This window comes from Solanum stenotomum, chromosome 6 (genome assembly GCF_019186545.1).
Source record: "Solanum stenotomum isolate F172 chromosome 6, ASM1918654v1, whole genome shotgun sequence".
Lineage (NCBI taxonomy): Eukaryota > Viridiplantae > Streptophyta > Magnoliopsida > Solanales > Solanaceae > Solanum > Solanum stenotomum.
In genome coordinates, this window is record NC_064287.1 from 17359204 (window position 1) to 17382702 (window position 23499).

The window sequence follows — 23499 nt, forward strand, 5'->3', positions numbered from 1 at the left end:
ATTCTATCAAGGCCCACTAACCATTTCAATATGAACCCTTCCGAGGTACGACCCAGCTACCTAACATTTACAACACCAACACCTCCCCACTTCTCTGCTTAAAAGAGGTCAGACAACCTCTCTAAGGTAATACACATAGTAACACCCGGACTCTCGGTGTCCACTTACCATACCACATCCAAATTTGGGCCTGACCATTAACATTTGATTCATTAATGAGACACAAATGTTACGACTCGGATAACTAGTAGGTTAAACTAGGGCCTTACGTGTGAGTTATTGAGTTTGATGTGGGGTTTTATGTTGTTAAATGGTTTCCCAAGCTTAGGTTGAGGGGTTTAGGGGTTAAACATCAAGGTAAGACTTCCCAAGGACCAACCAACGGTCCTTGAGGAGGACCCTAAAGTGTAATCCCAAGGCTGCCCCACGAACCAAAAAGCTGCCAAAAAAGATAGGACCTACTGAGCGTATGTCCATCCGCGCCCCGTAGAACCAAGTAGTAGGTCAAGACCCCAAGATGTAGAGTTGCAGAAACCACCCACGGACCTGAAGGATGGGCTGTGACACCATTCACGGTCCGTGGGTCGGAGGGCGTGAGTCACACCTGTAATTTGACTATTTTCGGCCAAAAGAGGGGCAACTTGGTAATTTCCTAGGTTGGTTAGTTAAGTTAGGGGTCATTTTATATTGAGTTATTAGACTTATTTAAGACCTTTTCAACTATTAACTATCCCTTTACACTTCATAATTCCCAAACCCAAATAGTAACCAACTTTCCTCTCCAAATAGTTCTCTCTAAAAACCTCCATTGGAGAAGAAGAGGTCAAGGTCTAAGCCTCAAGGACTCAACTTTTCCACTCAATTTCGTGAGAAATTTTCAATTAAGGTATGGTAGTTTTGATTCATGGTTAACATTCCATCTATGAAGTCCTCAAACCTTCAATTTCAAAGTTAGAAATTCTCCAAAACTAAGGGTTTTCATTCTAGGTCATGGAGTATTTCTCAAAATGTTTTCAAATGATTAATTATCATATATTGAGATTGAATTACAGTTTATGGTGGTTTTAAGATAAAATCCTCCCATGAATCCATGATTCCACCATAACCCTAATTTATGACTTTGATGTGGGTGAATTGAAGTAAGATGAATGTTATGCAATTGATCTTGTAATGGTTTATTTACTTGAATTACGTCATTATTAATGCCCAAATTATAGTATTCTAGGTATGTTGGTGAATTATGATTCATGGCCTTGTTATGAAGATTGATGTATAATCATGTTGCTTATGTATATGCTTTGTGATTTCAATGAAAGTAATGTGATCATGTCTACAATGCAATTGTGATATTATTGAAAGGTTATTCTCAATTACTCACTTTGAATGATGATGATATAATGTGAAAGGTTACTTCAATGTAATGTTACTTCTTGAATTAGTAGGCTTAGGGCATCCTCTTCTCATGTAATTGAAAGTGATCTTTATTAATGTACCTTAAATTGGTAGGCTTAGGGTATCCTCTTCTTGTGTAACTAATGTATCTTGAATTAATGAACATTGAATCGGTAGACCTAATGGTGGTAGCCCTTTCATAAATGATTAATGAAGTATTCTAGGCTATGACTTTAATTGGTATACCTAATGGTGGTAGCCCTTGCTTGATAAGTCTATGAACTGTTCTAATGATGTATCTTGGATCGTTAGGCTAATGGCACCCTTCCATGCATGATAATGACGAACCTTTGATCCATAGGATTATGGCACCCTTCCACAAATGACAATGATGAACCTTGAATCAGTAGGCTTATGGCACCCTCTCATGACGATTCAATGAGCTATCCTAATAATGTAGCTTGAATTGATAGGCTTATGGCACCCTTTCATGTATGTAATAATGTACCTTGAATTGGTAGGCTTATGACACCCTTTAATGTGTAATAATGTTAAAGATAATGAACTACTCTATGGTAATTTGAAGCTTAGCACCGAGTGAATATGGTAAAGTGGAAGCTCTCCCCATGTTAGGCCGGGTTTCAATGAACACCTTTCATATCTCATAATGATGTGCTTACATAGGTTATTAGCTAGTGCATCCACCTAAACTAAAATATTATCGATCCTACCTTATGCAGGTCGACCAACCCTTTACGGTGTGGGATAGACACCGCATTCCATTATTTACTCACATGGTATATGTCGGTTAATGCTTATTCACATCATGTGAGTTATGTGCTATGGTTACTCAAGAGATTCTATGAAGTGGGGTGGTGGTATGGGATGTCATTCATGCATTGCATGAGTAGGATTTGAGAGGGCTATGGTGTTTTCCTCTAATTTCATAATGTCTAATGAAATGATTGCTCTCATAATAATGCTAATGAGAATGTTAACTTAAAGGCTTAATGTAATGATGAATGCTTAACTTGGTAATGTTAGTATGAGTTGTTTTCCATGTCATGCCTTACTAAGTGAGAATGTTCCTTATCCATGATAATTGACTAATGATAAGAATGAAGAATGGTAAGAATATTATGGTGGCCTCAAAGTTGTACTTAGTATGAATGGTACAATGGGATGCTATTCAGACATTGCGCAAGTATATCTTAGGGTTACTTTCATGATGGTTCTATTTTGTTCTAATGAGTTATATGATGAATATTCTTTTGGCTTATGTATTCTTACTGAAAATGCCTGATTATTATCAAACTTGTTAAAAGCATGGTTTTCAACCAAAATGTATTTTTTAAGCATGATTTTTTCATGACTATCATACTTAGTACATATTTATGCTAACCCATATTTTGTCTACATTCTTACAAAGTGTATGTTCTGGATCTGAAAGTGACTTCTAGTGTTCAGAGCTTGGATTGATTCTCTCCAAAGCTAGTCGGTGAGCCCTCATGGTTTGAGAATGAGAGTAGTTATTTCTATTTTCTTTTATGTTATATTACATTTCGAACAATGTTGAAGGGTTGTGACCTTATCTTTGATTCAAGTTGTATTAGATGGCCATGTGAGACAAGTTAGACTTCAGCTATTTGTTTTTAAGAAAATATTTCGATTGTATGGATAAATGTTTTAAATTTCATACAATTTTCTTATGCCTTATGTTTTGAATGTTATGAGCCTTGTATGAGGCTTGTCGGAGTCTTGTAGTTCGTGTTACGTCCGGGGTGTAGGCTTGAGTGGTAACAAATATTGTATCAGAGCACAAGATGTTGGGATGGTTTTTAGGATTGATGTCTCACAAGCTACGTCTATGAGATTCTTGTTCATGAGTGTGAATCGTGCCACATTTATGACTGAGAGGCTATAAGACGTTAGGAAACTACACTTCTTTCATTACTCATAAGTCGTGCCATAGAGTTTAGTTTTATAAAAGTCTCTTTCCTAGCCCTTCTTTTGTGTCTTATGGAAATGAATACACGAAGGTCCTCAAGTTTCGATTAACCCTCTGTCTATGTCAGATGAAGAAATTAGGTCGGCTCTTCTAATGATGGCTCAAGCAATGACTACTCAAGCCTAAGCTGTGATGGCCCAAGCCTATAGGGGTGTTGACACTCATGTTAACCCTAATGTGAGCACTATGGCTTCTAGGTTGAGAGATTTTGTGAGGATGAGTCCTCCGGTTTCTCTTGGTTCCAAGGCGGGAGAGGATCCCCAAGAGTTTATGGATGAGGTGTATAAGGTAGTTAATGTTATGGGGGTGACTTCTATAGAAAAAGCGGAGCTAGCCGCTTACTAATTGAAGGATGTTTCCTAAGTTTGGTTCACTCAGTAGAAGAGTAATAGGCCGGTATGAGTGGGTCCTATAGATTGGGAAGTGTTCAAGAAAACATTCCTTGATAGGTTCTTTCCCTGTGAGATGACAGAGGTAAATATGGAGGAATTTATCAACCTTAGGCAAGATAGCATGAGTGTGCAAGAGTATTCTTTGAAATTTACCCTATTGTCTAAGTATGCCCCTTCTTTGGTTTAAAATCCAAGGGATGAGCTGAGTAGATTTGTGATGGGTGTATCCAACTTAGTTGAGGAAGAATTTTGTACGGCAATGCTCTATGATGACATGAATATCTCTAGGCTTATGGTGTATGCTCAACAAATTGAGGAGTCTAAAATCAAGAAAAAGAATAGGGAGATGAAGAGAGTTAGATTTAATGAGCAAGGTCACTCCTAGGGTTAACCAAGAGAAAGGTAGTGGGTCTCCATTTCCTAAGCCTACTTGCACCAACTGTGGAAAGAAGCATCTTGTGAAGTGCCTAGCTGGTACAAATGGGTGTTATGGTTTTGGAAAGAGTGATCATAAAATGAAAGATTTCCCTTTACTTTCGGCAAAAGGAAGAGATGCCAAACAAGCTTCTCTTATTGGTACGGTTCCGATACCTCCAAATTATGGTCATTTCTATACACTCCGGTGTAGAGAAGACAAAGGAGCCCTTCCGGATGAAGACACCGATATGTTGATAGTTCCTTATGGTTGTGAATGTCTTATTATGGTCCCTATGCTATTTTCATGTTAGCCTTAGTATGGGTTTACTCCCAAGGGGGAGATGGTATGCTTAAGAGGCAAGGTTGTTGAGAGTTCTGATATCCTTATCTCTTTCTTCTATTCTTATTCAAGCTTTAGACAAAGAGTTCCTTGTGGCTTGTTTTATGTTTTGGAGTCATGTGTGATTTATGTGTTTCCATGGTCTCCTTATGTTATTCATGTTCTTGCTGAATTCATGTTTAATGAGAAATTGAGTTTCCATCATTTTTATTCCTCATGTTGATGTGCATATATTATGAGTTGCCTATATGATTCATGAGTTGAATTGTTGAACATCCTTAAAGGTGCTTTTGAGAATAATTGCATAATTGCTTCATGATGTTATGATGAGCATGATTTGAGTTGGAGAAGTTAATTCCTCCGATGATATGAGAAATGTTGAAGTCATGCATATATAATGAGTTTGTAGATGTAGTTCCTACTTCCTTTGTTGCTTTGAGTATGTTTGAGATAGAGTTGATGTCTCCTCCTTGTTTTGTGCATTGTTATGATGTTTCACGCATGATGGGATGCTAATCTTGAGTCTTTAATTCTGTAAAGTGATTAAAGTGTCATTCAAGGACGACTGTTCCCAAGGGGGAGATAATGTTATGACCCGGAAAACTAGTAGGTGAAACTAGAGCCTTACATGTGAGTTATTAGGGTGTTATGTTGTAAAATGGTTTGCTAAGCTTAGGTTGAGGGGTTTAGGGGTTAAACTTCAAGGTACGACACCCCAAGGACCAACCAAGGCTCCTTGAGGAGGACCTTAAAGTCTAACCCTAAGAACCAAAAAGCTGCCAAAAATATTAGGACCTACGAATGGGACCTACTAGGTATAGGTCCATCCATGCCCCATGGAACCAATTCATAGGCCAAGACAAGATGTAGAGTTGCAGAAACCACACACGGACCTCCAAGACGGGGCGTGACCCCACTCACGGTCCCTGGGTCGGAGGCGTGAGTCACACTTGTAATCTACCTATTTTCGGCCAAAGGAGGGGTAATTTGGTAAATTCCTAGGGTGATTCGCTAAGTTAGGGGTCATTTTATATTGATTTATTAGACTTATTTAAGACCTTTTAAACTATTAACTACCCCTTTACACTTCATAATTCCCAAACCCAAATAGTAACCAACTTTCCTCTCAAAATAATTCTCTCTCTAAAAACCTCCATTGGAGAAGAAGAGGTCAAGGTATAGGGCTCAAGGAATCAAATTTTCCACTCAATTTCGTGAGGAGTCTTCAATTAAGGTATGATAGTTTTGATTCATGGTTAACTTTCCATTAATGAAGTCCTCAAGCCTTCAATTTCAAAGTTGGAAATTCTCCGAAACTAAGGGTTTTCATCCTAGATCATGGATTCTTTCTCAAAACTTTTTCAAAGGTTTAATTATCAAATATTGAGATTGAATTGTTGTTTTATTGTGGATTTAAGATAAAATCTCCCCATAAATTTATGATTCCCCCATAACCCAAATTTATGACTTTGATGTGGGTAAATTGTATTAAGATGAATGTTATGCAATTGATCTTGCAATGGTTTATTTACATTAATTATGTCATTATTCATCACTAAATTGTATTATTCTTTGTTTGTTGGTGAATTACGATTCATGGCCTTAATGGGCAAGTTATGAAGATTGATGAATAATCATGATGTTTATGTATATGCTTTGTGATTTCAATGAAAGTAATGTGATCGTGTCTACAATGCAATTGTGATATTATTGAAAGGTTATTCTCAATTATACACTTGTGAATGATGATGATATAATGTGAAAGGTTTCTTCAATGTATTGTTACATCTTGAATTGGAAGGGTTAGGGCATCCTCTTCTTGTGTAATTGAGATAGATATTGATCAATGTACCTTGAATTGGTAGGCTTAGGGCATCCTCCTCTAATGTAACTAATGTATCATGAATTAATGAACATTGAATCAGTGGATTTAATGGTGGTAGCCCTTTCATAAATGATTAATGAGGTATTCTAAGCTTTGTCTTGAATCGGTAGACCAAATGGTCGTAGCCCTTGCTTGATGAGTCTGTAAATTATTCTAATGATGTGTCTTGGAATAGTAGACTAATGGATCGGTAGGCATATGGCACCCATCCATGAATGACAATGATGAACCTTGAATCGGTAGGCTTATGACACCCTTTCATGATGATTCAATGAGCTATCCTAATAATGTACCTTGAATTGGTAGGCTTATGGCACCCTTTCATGTGTGTAACAATGTACCTTGAATCGGTAGGCATATGGCACCCTTTCATGTGTAATAATGTTAAAGATAATGAACTACTTTATGGGAATTTGAACCATAGCACCGAGTGGATACGATAATGTGGAATATCTCCCCATGTTAGGTTGGGTTTCAATAAACACCTTTCTTATCCCACGACTATGTGCTCACATAGGTTATTAGCTATTGGATCCACCTAAGCTAAAATGTTAGCGGTCCTACATTAGGAAAGTAGAACAACGCTTTAAGGTGTGGAATAGACATCGGATTCCATGGTTTGCTCACGTGTTCTATGTCGGGTAATGCTTATTCCCATCATGTGAGTTACGTACTATGGCTACTCAAGAGATTGTATGAAGTGTGGATGGTAGTATGAGATGTCATTCATGCATTGCATGAGTAGGCTTTCAGAGGGCTATAGTGTGTTCCTCTAATGTCATAATGTCTAATGAAATGAATGTGCTGATAATAATTCTAATGAGAATGTTGTCTTAAAGGATTAATGTAATGATGAACGCTTAACTTGGAAATTTTATTATGAATTGTTTTCCTTGTCATGCCTTACAAAGTGAGAATGTTCCTTATCCATGATTATTGACTAAAAATAGGAATGAAGAATGGTAAGAATGTTATGGTGGCCTCAAAGTGGTACTTAGTATGAATGGTATTATGGAATGCCATTCATACATTGCACAAGTCTAACTTAGGGTTACTTTAATGATGGTTCTATTATGTTCTAATGAGTTACATGATAAATATGCTTTTGGTTTATGTGTTTTTACTAAAGATGCATGATGATTCTCAAACTTGTTAAATTCATGGTTTTCAACCAAAATGTCCTTTTAAAGCATGATTTTTGCATGACTATCATACTTAGTACATATTTATTCTACATTTTTGCATACTGTATGTTCCGGATCTTAAGGTGACTTCTAGTGTTCAAAGCTTGGATTGATTCTCTCCAAAGATAGTTGGTGAGTCCTCATGGTTTGAGGATGAGAGTGGTCATTTTTAGATTCTTTTATGTCATTTTACGTTCCGGACTACGTTGAAGTGCTATGACCCTATTTTTTATTCAAGTTGTATTAGATGGACATATGAGACAAGTTAGACTTCCACTGTTTGTTTAAAAGAAAGACTTTGATTTTATGGATAAATGTTTTAAATTTTGTACCATTTTGTTATGTCTAATATTATGAATGCTATGAGGCTTTTCGAAGTCTTGCACGACGTTTTACATTCGGAGTGTAGGCTCGGGTCGTAACAATATCAAGTAAACGCTACAAGATAAACATACATATACAGAACAAATATACACATTTATTATTATTTCAGGAGCAATGCACAAATTCCACATCCTCAATAACAAGTAGCTATAACAATAAATGGTCCTCTCATGGAGCCCACAACTAAATTGTTAGTGTGTGGTAATGTGACACCCTATCCAATGCATATTAGTGTGTCGGAGCGTGACACCTGATTCATCGCATCTATATGTGTCGGTATGTGACACCCGATCCAATGTATGCTAGTATGTCGGAATGTGACACCCGATTCAATGCATGTATACATGTCGGTACGTGACACCTGATCCATTCAACACAACCACAATCACAATCAAAATCATAATGTCTATACTCATAATCATACAATCAATTGTTGAATCATGACACACATTTGCTCATTCATACTCATTTCGTTAGCTTTGATCAACAAGGCCTCATTCACATACTTACATGCATTACAATGAAGTAACTACTAACATACATCAAGCAAGACATGATATCAAACCATCACATACCTTAGTTCATAGGATTAGGTTTCCTCCTACGGGGTAATTATGATAGAACAACTAGAATTACATGTACAAGTACCCCTTTTGGGTGCACGAAAGTCTACATATGCATTCTACCATTAATCCCAGTATGCTACACATTGAATCATGAATTTACAAGTACTCAATAATAAACCTAGCCTACCTGGGCACCAAGAAGTTGCACATGACTATAGCTCCAATTCTTGTTTTCGAATGACGAGACAGTGGATTTGACCAGAAATCCACAGCCTATCGACATCCTTAAGCTAGAAATCTCTTCCTCTTTCATTCCTAAGATTAGAGCAGCCTTTTCAAGGTGATTCTCGACTCTTTTTGATGTTTTGGGAAAAAAGAGAAAATAAGGTTTCGCGTTATTTAAGTTTTGTCCCGTCATTCCCATTATGGCCCTATCCCACTAGGGCACTGCCGCACTAGCGGCATCCCGCCCACTATTGCGGGATAGTGGCCTTAGTTTTTCATGATGTTTTTCCTTTACTAAATAACAACAGTTTGGGTCGTTATAGTTTTTGATGAAATTTCATATTTTAATCTCCTTAAGCATGGATAATAAATTTTTCAACAAGTATTTCATATTAGAGTTAGGGCTTCAAACCTGAGTGTTAGATGTTTTTCTCATGAATTTGTACTTTTTTTTATAGTAAATTAGAGTTTTGAGCATGATTTCAACTCATATTTCATTATGTTTTCCTTTGTGAATTCCGAAACCTCTGGGTATTATGATTTTCTATAAAAAAAATTATAGATTTACCCTTAGCCCTCAAGATTGACTTTTCAGGATTTTTGGGTCTGGTTTACAAAAATCAGCATTTTGGATTTCGTTTTTCATGTTTTCTTATGGATATTCCAAATTAGATTAGATAGCATGAATTGTGTCGCTTGACGTGAAGGGATAACTGAAGTACCAAGTTGATTTCTATCTCTTTTAAGGAAATTGGACCTCTTTGACCTTTCGATAAGTGTATTGAACCATGTGTGCCTTAATGTGTGGTTAGGACTAACAAATATTTTTGAAGGTTTTTTGTAATTCTTGTTCATTGTTAGATGTTTATTGAATTCTAGTGCTGATATTGTGGGGTAAAAATGAATTCATTGATATAATAATGTGTTATGTGCCATGAATGGTTTTGATGGTTATATTGACTCAATTATGATGATGTGCTATGATTATGTGAGATTGTATTGAGTATTGATAGATAATTGATAAACTTATTATTATTCATGTGAACACGATCATTTGCATTTATCCTGAATCACTATGATGAGATTTGGATTAATATTTATGCCGAAAGGAAATGGTTACGGTGAATGAGTTACGCCTAAGCGAAATGGTTCTAGTGAATGAGATATATTGAAGGGAAATGGTTTCGGTGGATGCATGAAGTCCTCCATGTGTCCCGACCTAATATTAAGCGAGTGTGTATCATTAGGATAGAAATGCATCACTCTATATGACATTGCACTACATTGTATTGCACTTCATCCTTGTTCCTTTCTATCTTCATGATTGGATTGTCATGATCTCATCGCTACTTGAAGAATGACCACGCTGATATTATATAAGTATTGATGTGTAAGTTGTGATGTCTTATTTGTGTTATGTTTTCTATGAATTGTGAATTGTTAGGTTGTGTGTATATGCAGGTTATAGTAGTTGGAGGTTCGAACGGTTTGTTATTGTCACGACCTAAGGTATACCCAAGACATGATATGATGGATAAGACCCCAAAAGGCCCTACACAAGCCACTTAGCATACATCATACAAGAAAATAGAATTAAAGAGTTCAAAAGACAGTTTATATTATAAATGTTTGACAAAAGAAAGCGAAAGTCTAACATAGTCTCAAAGTCATCTAGTATATCCAAAGTGATTAGTATGTACCCCATGCATTACATACAATATAGAAAAGTAAAGACAATAAGTAATAAAGGGTTTGTCGCCGAAACATGGGAACTCTCCAATCTTCAAAGCTACTAAGGTGATCACTAGCCACAGGGATGCATAATAGGAGCGTTGGAGTGTACATAAGTGAATTAATGTAGGCAAAATTATGATTTATTTCAAAGAATGTACAAAGTATTATAGCAATGCTTAAGAGTTATGAAATCATGCATAAGAACTTTTCATGACATGCAAATACCAAGTAAAACATTAAAAAGGGGTTAAAGCAAATCGTGTACACCATGAGGAACTAAATACCTCAAGCTAGATTAAGAATTGAGGGAAAGAGATGAGGATAATGGGATATGGCATCAGCCTCCCCAGTAGCACCCCCAACTAACTGATTCATCCAAAGAACCTTCACAAAAGAAAATTCATTATTTCTAAACTTCCGAACGTGCCGGTCAAAGATCTCAATCGGAAGTCTTCATAAAAAAGGGGATACTTTATGCCAAGATTGCCCAATGGTAGTATACATGTTGAAATAACCAACACATTTCTTCAAAAAGGAGATATGGAAAATTGGATGGACTGATGCCAAGTCATTAGGCAAATCAAGTTCATAAACAACTATACCAATACACCTCAAAATCTGATATGGGCCCACATATCAGGGACTAAGCTTCCCTTTCTTCCCAACCCTCATCACTCCTTTCATGGGTGAGATTTTTCAGTAGACTCAATCATTAACACCAAACTGAAGATCCCTCCTTCTAATATCAACATAGGACTTTTGTCGCTTTGAGCCATTTTAAACCTTTCTCTAATAAGCCTAACTTTTTCCATAGCCCCATATACCAAATTGGGACCTATACAAATAAATTTCATCCACTTCAAACCAACCTATAAGAGATCTACAGTCCTACCATATAGAGCCTCAGATGGAGTCATACCAATACTTGAGTGATAGTTATTATTATATGCAAATTCAATCAAAGGCAAGTGATCATCCCAATTACCCTTGAGGTCAATTACATAACACTCAACATATCTTCGAATGTTTGGATAGTATGCTCTGCATACCCATTGGTTAGCGAATGAAAAGCCATACAAAGCTTAACACGAGTACCAAGACCTTTTTGAAAATATTTCAAAAATTGATATGTGAACTAGGTATCACGATCAGAGATAATGGACAAGGACACTCCATGCAACCTAACCAATTCACTGAAGTACAACTTAGCATAGTCCTCTGCCGAATAAGAAACCTTGACGAGAATGAAATGAGCCGATTTCATCAAACAATCTACTATATCCGAAATTGAGTCATGTTGTCACCTGGTGCGGGGTAAACCAATAATGAAGTCCATATTCAAATCTTCCCACTTCCAAGTAGGAATACTGATATCTTGGGACAAACCTCCTGGTTTTTTATGATCAACTTTCATTTGTTGACAGTTAGGACACTTAGCCAGAAATTCTGCAATATCCTTTTTCATCCCATTCCACGAATAGACCTCCCGTAAGTTACGTTACATATTGGTGGCTCTATGGTGAATCAAATATCGAGAACTATTGGATTCTAATAAGACCTGCTCCCTCAAGTTATCAACATTGGGAACACACAAACAACTTTCATATCTAAGCACTCCATCTCCCTCTTGGGAGAAAACCTCAGTTGACTTCTTAACCACTGATTCCATCAATTCAACTAAGATCGGGTCAAGTCCTTGCTTAGATTTTATTTCCGACATAAAAGACGAATTTGAACCATTGTGAAACATAACACCACCTTTCGTGGAGTTAACCAACTGAACGCCCAAACGAGCTAATTTATGAACATCACGAACCAATTTCTTTTTTCTCTTCCTCAACATAAGCAACACTACACATTGATAATCGACAAAAAGCATCCTCCACCATAATTACATTGTCAGGGTGATAGGGAAAACTCATGTTATAATCCTTTAGTAAGGGAAGCCACATTCTTTGGCGAGGATTTAGATCGTTCTATTTAAAGACATATTGCAAAGTTTTGTGATCGGTAAAGACATTAACATGAGGACCATATAACTAATGCCTCCAAATCATTAAATCCAACACAACCGCCGCTAATTCTAAAATGTGGGTAATATAGTTCATTTTGTGTACCTTAATTTGCCTTGAGGAATAGGCAATGACTTCCCCATTTTTCATAAGGACGAATCCTAACCCAATTCTTGAAGCATCACAATAAACAACAAACCCATTAGATCCCTCAGGCAAAGTCAACACCAGAGTTGAATTAAGTCTATCTTTCGGTTACTGAAAACTTTTCTCACAATCTTCCGCCCATAAGAATTTAACCTTTATTTGGGTCAATGTCGTCAATGGAAGGGCTATCAAAGATTAACCTTCTACAAACCTTTTGTAGTAACCGGCTAAATCAAAGAAACTTCTAATATTCGAGGGAGATATAGGTCTAGTGATTAATGTTCAAAGACACTTTATCCAATTCTAAGTGTCAACGGTCCTAATTAGTATAAACCCAACTAGATGAGTTGGAATCGATCCCCCAAAGGGTAGCTTTATTTTGAATTCAAGATGAAAGTATAGCAGTGACCCTTTTAGTTGAACAAGCATCACACACAAGTGTTTAGGATTCAAATTCCATGATGTAGTTACAAACCCGTTTCAACACTCAAATCGAAAAATTCAAATGACGAGGAAACACTTAGAGGGTTGACTAACCAACTATTGCATTCAACTTAATGGGTGAACAGTATTACCAACAATGTCAATTTGTTGTGGGTAGAATATGCTATAAGTAAAGCAATTTTCCCTCGAACAACTACCTTATTTATGATGAATTCTCTCAAACTTCAACACTAGCCATAGGACGCCCAGCCCACTTTCTGATAAAGTCTACTCTCTCGAGCTAAACACACAGGTTAAATCTTGAATTTGACTTTCTTCAGCTGAAACCGCAATGACCCACTACTTAGGATGCCAAATTATCACGCTGGTTATATCCTTCTTTCTAGAGCAAGCACAAAACTCTGAACTATATTGCACTATGTATGCAATAATGACTTTAAATCGCTATAATAATTCAGACCCACTTCTAATTAACACCACAAGTCGCTAATTTATGACAGCCACCTAGTCAAATGCAACGATTGGTCACATTTTCAAACCCCCAAGGTTAGGGTTTTAGCCAACCATGGTAGAAAGATGAGATTAAATGCCTTCCATTTTTTCCATAGCAAGGTAAATGAGATTCAAAAGTTAAAATTTACTAAAATATTCTCTATTAGAAAACTCAAATTGAAAAACCTTTATGAAAATCACTTGAAATCTATAATGGGGGTGTTTTTGCGCTCAATCTTTTGGACCTCCTGTTTCTGAATACTTTCTCTCTCTTCCAAAAATCAATTTATACAAGTTTGATGTGAGGGTTTTTGGGAATAATCGGCGAGGAATGTTAAATTTCACGGATTGTTCGGCGACTTTCCGATCGTCCTTCGTCTAGCCTTAATTATTCATATCTTATTAGTCTAGCCATTGTAAATTTAGGTGAACCAGATCGGGATCACTGTATCATTTCAGGATTCACTTTTTTATCTTTAAACTCGCCCATCAACACTTGTCTTGATTTCCATCAGGACTTTTGGGGACGAGGTCAACCTTTGCTGATGTGCTCGACGACACGCCGAATGAAACTGCTGCTCGCTGAAGTTTACCCTAATCCAGTCTCAGAGTTCTGTAACTTTAGGCAATAGAGGAGAAACATAGGAGAAATGTCGAGTGATCTCGGTGACCACCAGGCTTGCTTTTCTTCATTCTTTCAGCTTACTTCTTTCCTCTTTGCAATTACTGTCCTTGCTTTGTTCCTCAATCCATATACCGGGAATCAAGGGTTTTACATCAGTTATTCGTAAAAACTAAGCATTTGAGGACACTTAATCATTGTAAATAAAGCCCTAAATGAGTCTAAATCTCGGACTCATCAATACCCCCAACTTAAACTTTTGCTTGTCCTCAAGTAAAACTCGAGTTCAGTAGTTCAGAAAGGATGTCTCATATAGTGATACACAAGACTAAATCATGAATGCCCACAACAAGACTCATTTTACTCATGCAAGGATCAATTGTGCACTCAAAGGTTCAAGTTGTGACTCACCATTATCAAAAGATTCTCAAGTTTACAATACTTGCTTCAAATGTAAGTTCAAGCTAAACACAAGTATTCAAACACCCTCAAACAATGATGATTCCATATTCACACACAATGGTTCAACAATATATAGTTCCAGAATCACATACGATTCTCATACTCACAAATATGAACACATGCATGACTTCGCCCATAGGTTTTACCCTTATTATCCAACCAACATTTGTTTGACCTCACTTAAGATCAAAAAGGTCTTTTAATGGCTTGTAACGGGGCTGACTGTAAAGCCATGGTCATTTAGAGTTATTATCCACATGAAATGTGGTATGAACATCACTTTCTATCCTTTTCTTCTTCATTTACAACCATGCTCAAAATTCACCCTATTATTCATTTCCCATGGAATATTGGACACCCCATTTCATTTACAACTTTTATTTCTCAACTTTTTTCATTATTTTTCTTTTTTATTCTTTTTTTTCTTTTTCTCTCTCTTCTTTTTGTATGGAGGGGTTCCATTTTTTTTCACAACCATGGATCAAAGGGGGTCTTCCTTGCCCTTCTTGATCCACCTTATCCTTTCACCACACCCCCAATTTAAGCTCTTGGCCTATGTTGGCTATTGAAACAAACCACACTTCATGAGGATTATGGGTGAATGGATAAAGAGAGGTGTCATTTTCTCAAGTTACTTCCAAGAAAGTGATAAGGCGTAAATGGAGTTCAAGTATAGTTCCCACACTCACACGGTAGGCCACAAAAGAGGTATAATGTCAAATTGTTTCACTCTTTTAGATTGTTGCCTAAGATCATTTTGAGAGCTTGCATCACTTAGTAAACTGGACCAATGGGGCAAATTCTAGGTGTCATAACACAAGGTTCACGGTAAGATCACCATACAAGGCATTGACATCAATATCAAACAAGACTCCACACCTTCGCTAGTGAGTAATGTTTATCACAAGAAACTCAATTTGATGACAAGCTAGTCACAACGAGATACTAAAAGTTCAAATATTGTATGTGCAACTTCATTTGGCCTCATCTTAGTCGTGCATTCATTTTTGTTTGATTCAGAACACTATTCAAGACATCAATATTGATCATGACCGAACACTCAAATTCGTAACTTTTTTCGAATAAGCAAGGGACTTACTAACCAAGCACACACCCCCACCAAAAGCATTCAACATTGTCCCCAATGTGAGTAGAGAATCGAAAATACCAAAAATAAAGTAAAATAAAAATAAAAACTAAAAAAATTAAGATAAAATACTGGTATGTAAACATGCAGAGCAAGGTGACGAGGAATCTTTTCTAGGTGCCCATTCGGAGAGAAACTGGAAGAGTCGCTGAATGACTCGGGGGTTCACCAAAAGGTTTGGATATCGCCCTTATTTCCAATGTGCAACATGCTAAAAAAGGGGTGAAATAGCAGGGAGGAATGAGATCACCGAATAGGTCAACGCTTTGCATAATGGACTTGTAACCTTGCCGAACATCCATTGGATTAGGCTATCAGCATTGGAGCAGAAGAACAGGGAAAATTAGGTCGCCCAAGAACATCAACGAGTCACCGAGTTATGAAGGTCTCCCACTGAATGTCCCAGTATTGAGCTCCATATTTGAAGTCCATAAGGCTGACTATGTCGTGCTCGCTGAACAAATTCGGCGATCCGCCAATTGCATTTTTGCACTATATCTTGCACCAGCAAAATCAACACACATTATTTAAAATACTAACACTTGGGTTGCCTCCCATGAAGCACCTTATTTAATTTTGTGGCTTGACGTGGAAATTCTCTCAGGCATCTTCCATGTACACCACTTCAATCAGAGAAATCTTTTGGCACTCGCCAAAGTATAACTTCAAGCATTGCCCATTTACCTTAAATGCATGTCCTTCTTGACCTTCAACATCGATGGCACCATTTGTGAACACTCGTGTCACTCTAAACGGCCTTGACCATTTGGACTTGAGCTTTCCCGGAAAGAATCTAAGTCGAGGGTTATATAGTAACACCCACTCTCCCACTCTGAACTCCCTTTTAAGGATTTTAGAATCATGCCATTTCTTCATATTTTCCTTGTAAAGGGCAGAACATTCGTAAGCCTCACCTGAATTTTTCCAACTCATTTAAATGTTCTACTCTCTCTTTTGAAGTCTTTGTCCAGTCCAGATTTAGAGATTTCAACGCCCATAATGCTTTGTGTTCTAATTTAACTGGTAAATAGCAAGATTTACCGAACACTAGCTGATACGGAAACATACCAATTGGTGTATTGTATGCGGTGCAATACCCCCATAGCGGGTCATCAAGCTTTCGAGACCAATCAGTCCTATTAGCATTCACTGTCTTGGACAAGATGTTTTTGATCTCCCAATTTGACACTTCAATTTGGCCGCTTAGTTAGGGGTGATACGGAGTTACTACTTTGTGTGTCACTCCATACTTACTCAATGCGGCTGAAAACCACTTGTTGCAAAAGTGGGATCCCCCATCACTAATAATAGCCCGAGGAGTACCAAATCTAGCAAAGATGTACCATTTCATGAATTGAAAATCATTTTTCCCTTCATTGTTTGGAAGTGAAACAACATCCGCCCATTTAGAAACATAATCTACGGCCACGAAATTATACTTATTGCGAAACGAACTCACAAATGGGACCATGAAATCTACTCCCCATACATCAAATAGCTGAACTTCTAAAATGGACGTAAAAGGCAACTCGTGTCTTTTGGACACTCCACATTATTTCAAACATTAAGTGCACTTCTTAACAAACTCATGAGCATCTTTGTAGAAGGACGGCCAGTAGTAGCCACTTCGAAGGACTTTAGCAGTTGTACGTACACCATCATGATGCCCCCCAACGGGTGAAGAATGACAAGCATGAAGAATTTCGATTGATTTTTCTTCCGGGACACATCTCCTAATGATATGGTCTGCACACTCTCTGAATAAATATGGTTCATCCCAAAAGTAGTTTTTAACATCGAACAAGAACCTCTTGTGTTGGTAGAAGTTCAGTTTTTCCAGCATTAATCCACACACTACATATTTGGCAAAATTAGCATACTAAGGAGGTTGTTTGAGAGTTACCATGAATACCTATTCATCGGCAAAGGAATCATATATGTCGATCTCTAGTTCGTCATTTTCCTTGCCTTCCAATCTTGATAAGTGGTCAACCACCTGATTTTCACTACCTATCCAATCTTTGACTTCAAAGTTGAATTCTTGCAACAATAGCACCCACCTTATTAATCTTGGCTTGACATCCTTCTTTGCCATCAGATAATGCAAACATGATCAGTGTGAACAACCACTTTAGTACCTAGATAGTATGCTCGAAACTTATCAAATGCATATAATACCGTAAGTAATTCTAGTTTTGTAACTGTATAGTTACGTTGAGCATTGTTTAGAGTTTCTTGCTTAGTAAATGGGTTGAAATAGTTTGTTACGTTTTTGTCGCAATAAAACACCTAATGACGTGCCGCTTGCATCACACATCACTTCGAAGGATTCAAACCAATCGGGACTAATGATAATTGGGGTGGAGACCAATTTTTCTTTCAAACACTTGAAATCCACCATTTATGCATCATCAAAGTGGAATTTAACCTCCTTCTCCAAGAGTTTGCATAGAGGATGTGTAATCTTTGAGAAGTCTTTGATGAACCTCCAGTAAAAACCAGTATGCCCCAAGAAACTGGAAACACCCTTCTCTGAAATTGGTGGTGGTAACTTCTCAATCACTTCAATATTTGCTTTATCAACCTCCATTCCCTTTTGCGACACTTTGTGACCAAGAACTATACAATCTTTCACCATAAAGTGGAATTTTTCCAAATTTAGGACCTAATCTCCACACATCTTTGGAAAACATTTCCTAAGTGTGCTAAACATGCTTCAAAGGTGTCACCCACAACCGAGAAGTCATCTATGAATACCTCCATTGAATCCTCCACCATGTCAGCAAAAATAGATAACATACAACATTGTAATGTTGTCGGAGCATTACATAACCCGAATGACATCCGTTTGAAGGCAATAGTTCCATATGGGCAGGTGAAGGTGGTTTTCACTTGGTCATCCGGAGCAATGGAGATTTGGTTATAACCGGAATACCCATCTAAGAAGCAATACCAACCTCTCTCTAAAAGTTGATCAAGCATTTGATCTATAAAAGGCATAGGAAAGTGATCCTTTTCGGTCCACGAGTTTTAACTTCAGGTAATCCATGCATACTCGCCATCCGGTCACCGGTATCATAGATACAAGCTCCCCCTTTTCATTTGGGACTACTGTGATTCCTCCCTTTTTTTGGTACACATTGCACCATACTTACCCATTTTCTATCCGCAATAGGATAGATCATACCTCCGTCCAACCACTTTATTATTTCTTTTTTCACCACCTCTTGCATTGGTGGGTTCAATCTCCGCAGATGTTCAACACTCGGTTTACAAACACTATCAAGTTGAATTTTGTGAGTGCAAATGATAGGAGGAATGCCCATTATGTTAGCGTTAGTCCAACCTACGGCTTTGATATGCCATCTCAACACCTCAATGAGCAATTTTACCTGCCATTCAAGCAACTCAACAGAAATGATCATTCGTAAAGTGTTATTTTCCACCAAGAAAGCATATCGGAGATGGGAGGGAAGTAGTTTCCACTCCAGATTTGGTGGTTCTTATGTTGATGGCTTTGCGGGAGGACTATTTCAATTTTTTAGATCAATGTCCTACTTCAAGGGAGTCTTTGAATACCCCCCCCCTCCCATGCTTGAAAGAGAAGTTACTACATCATCGTAGACTTGAATTTTAAACTCATCATAGTTAGCAAGCACGACTTCAAGCGGCTCACTCATACACATCAACTGTCACACACTATCCACCACCTCATCAGTAAAATCAATCGTGGAAACCACGTGAATATCGCTTTGATGTTTCATTGACTTACAAACATTAAAGGTTACTTCATATTCGTTCTCCCGGAACTTCAGTTCTCTGCTTTCAACATCCACCAATGCTCCCTTGGTTGCCAAGAATGGTCTTCCCAAAAAGATGGGAATTTCGGCATCTATTTCCCAATCGAGAATGACAAAATTAGTCGGGAAAATGAATCGGTCGACCTTTACTAAGATGTCATCTAGTACCCCTACAGGATGTTTAATTTATCTGTCTGCCATCAAAAGTCTAATTGTTGTGGCTTTCGGTTCACCCAACCCAAGTTATTTACAGATTGTGTTTGGCATTAGGTTGATGCTTGCTCCCAAATCGCATAGGGCTTTAGCAAATTGGAGCATGCCAATGATGCAAGTGATGGTGAACTCTCCGGGATCTTTTCTCTTTTTTATCAGCTCCATAGTCATAATTGCATTACAACTATGAAAAACTTCAATTGTCTCAAAATCCAAGATCCTTTTCTTTGTGACTAACTCCTTCATGAACTTTGCATAACCCGACATTTACAACAATGCTTTCACTAGAGGGAGACTAATTGATAATGTATTGAACACCGATAAAAACTTCTTGTACTTCTCATCCTCATTCTTCTTATTGAGACATTGGGGAAATGGAAGAGATATATTGGGTAAAGGTTATTAAATTTTGGGATTGGATTGTGTTTCTACACATCTTTTTGTTGCCCTTTGGCAATGCTTTGATGGATGGGTATTTCTTCTTCCTCCATACCTTTCTCTTCTTCGTGCATTTTAGCTTCTTCATTGCCCATTACATCAATAGCCCGTTACATCACCTATTGCTACCTTTCTGCTACGAGTAACCACATCAATCCCTCTATCATCATCTTCCATTGTCATTTTTTCTTTCAATTGTGCTGAAAGTAAACTCAAGTGACCTTAAAGTATCTTGATTGCATTTGTGTGAGAGTTTACTTTATTGTTCCATGATTAAAAATCAGCTTTCATGCCTTTTAACAAATCATCTGAACCTTCAACTTTACCAAGGATGCGTGACAACAAATAACTCACCCGAGAACTACTTGCACTCCTTTTGGACTTTGGGCTCTCACTCAATTGAGTGTCCTCCTCCTCCCTTTTCCAATAATCAGTTTGGTCAGCCCAATCTTGATAGTATTTTCTTTGTTCTTCCCCCTTGTGATTGTTCAAACCTTGTTTCCCACCACGTTGTAAATAGCGTGGGTGGAAAGCCTCCTCATATCTCTCAGAATTCCAACCTTGATTCTCCCCCGACTTTGAATAACTTGAGGAAGAACCCTCTTTAACTCTAAACACTCCACTTCCTCCCTCGGGCTTTCCCACATTCTCCAACATATGCCCTTGTAGTAGCTCCATTTGGGTCAACATCTTCTTGATGTTCTCATCCCTTTTTCATTCCTTATCAAGTTGCTCTTGTGTCATTCTAAAACAAAAAGAAGAGACTTGATACGCTTCAGTGTACCAAGATTGATTTATTTTGGTCATGTCATCAAGAAGAAATGAAGCCACCTCAAAGGATTGTAATTGGTCAGCCACTCCTTTATTAACGGAATCAAGACTCCGGTAAAAATAATGAAGTAGAAAATCGTTTGGTAGCCCGTGAATTGGGTATTGAAGTAAGAGTTTCTTGAACGTCACCCATGTTTCATGTATGGGTTCACCTTCTAATCGCTTAAAACCTCGAATGTTATCTCTGAGTTTTACAATCCTCGATGGGGGAAAAAATCTTGCATTGAATGCCATAATCAGTTCATCCTATGATGTGATGGAATTTCTTGATAACTCCGCCAACCACCAGCTAGCTTCCCCCGTCAAAGATAGTGGAAATAACTTGATCCGGATTGACTCTTGTGACACATTCTTGAAAGAAAATGGGCTACACACCTCTATAAAATTCCTTACATGCTCATGTGAATCTTCGTGATCAAGCCCTCCATAGAGGAAATGAAGAGTTGTGCTAGTGACTTCAAAAGTTGCATTCTGATCAACTGATGGTAGGCAAATTGCACCCATTTCACCCGATTGGGTGGGATTGTACACACTGTTAACATCCTCGATACCATTTCGGGGGCCTGCTAAGCTGCCATTTAGTTCTTCCTCACTCATTTTAACTTCTATTTAGTCCAACCAATACTAACACAATGCAGTCTAAATTGATTCAACTGCAGCTGACAAATGCACAAGCCAAACCTTCATAAAAAAACTCTAAACAACTGTACTCCCCGGTAGCGGCGCCATTTTTGTTAACGTTAAAAGACACTTCATCCAATTCTAAGCGCCAACGGTCATAAATCAGTATAAACCCAACTACATGTGTTGGGGTCGATCCCACAAAGAGTAGCTTTCTTTTGAATTCAAATATGAAAGTATAACAGTGACCTTTTTAGCTCAACAATCACCACACACAAGAGTTTAGGATTCAAATTCCAGGATGTAGTTCTAACCAACATCAACACTCAAACCGAAATAATCAAATGACGAGGATACACTTGGGGGGTTGAGTACCCAACTATTGCATCCAACTTAATGGGTGAACATTATTACCAACAACGTCAATTTGTTCTGGGTAGAATATGCTATAAGTAAAGAAATTTTCCCTTGACCAATTACCTTATTTATGATGAATTCTCTCAAACTTCAACACTAGCCATAAGACACCCAACCCACTTTCTCATCAAGTCTACTCTCTCAAGCTAGACACAAAGGTTGAATCTTGAATTTCACTTTCTCAAGATGAAACCGCAATGACCCACCACTAAGGATGCCAAATTATCACTTTGGTTCTACCCTTCTCTCTCAAGCAAGCACAAAACTCTTAATTATATTGCACTAAGCATGCAGTAATGATTTTAAACCGCGATAATAATTCAGACCCACTTCAAATTAACACCACAATTCGCTAATTGATGACACCCACTTAGTCAAATGCAACGATTAGTCACATCGTCAAACCCCCAAGATTAGGGTTTTAGCCAACCATGGTAAAAAGATGAAATTCAATGCCTTCCGCATTTTCCATACCACGGTAACTAAAATTCAAAACTTAAAATTCACTAAAATCTTCTCTATTACAAAACTCAAATTGAAAAACCTTGCTAAAAATCACTTGAAATCTACAATGGTGGTGTTTTTGTGCTAAATCATTTGTTCCTCCCATTTCTTAATGCTTTCTCTCTCTTGCAAAAATCAATTTATACAGGTCTGATGTGAGGATTTTTGGTACTAATCGGTGAGGAAAGTCTGGTTTCACCGACCGTTCGGCAACTCCCCGATCGTCCTTCGTCTCGCCGTAATTCTTTTTTTTCTTCTTAGCCTAGCCACTGTAAATTTAGGCTACCAAGATCAAGATTGTCGTTTTATTCCGTGATTCGCCTTTTTTCCTTTTAACTCGCCCATCAGCACTTGTCTGGATTGCCATCAAGATTTTTGGCGATAAGGTCATACTTGACCAATGTGCTTGGTGACACACAGAATGGTACTGCTGCTCGCCGCAGCTACCCCCAATCTAGTCTCAAAGTTCTGTAACTTTAGGCGATAGAGGAGAAACTTAGGTGACACGCCAAGTGATCTCGACGATCACCATGCTTCCATTTCCTCATTCTTTCAGCTTACTTCTTTCCTATTTACCAATTAGTGTCCTTGCTTTGTTCCTCAATCCACATACCTGAAATCACCGGTTTTACATCAATTATTAGCACAAACTATGAATTTGAGGACACTAAATCATTGTAAATAAATCCCTTTATGAGTCTGTCTCAGACTCATCATCTAGGCCAACTCTTAACCACATTCGTCTTCTTAGGATCTACCTCAATACCCTTCCAAAAAAAAAAGGTGACCAAGAAATGCCACAGACCTTAACCAAAACTCACA

The 23499-nt window shown here is 37.8% G+C and overlaps 1 non-coding gene across 1 annotated transcript; it reads left to right on the forward strand.

The window, feature by feature from the left end:
- The first annotated feature begins 21220 nt into the window (after positions 1-21220).
- LOC125869489 (small nucleolar RNA R71) lies at positions 21221-21327 on the forward strand. Its single transcript, XR_007446852.1, has one exon. It is a non-coding gene; the product is annotated as a small nucleolar RNA R71 (small nucleolar RNA).
- The last annotated feature ends 2172 nt before the right edge of the window (positions 21328-23499 follow it).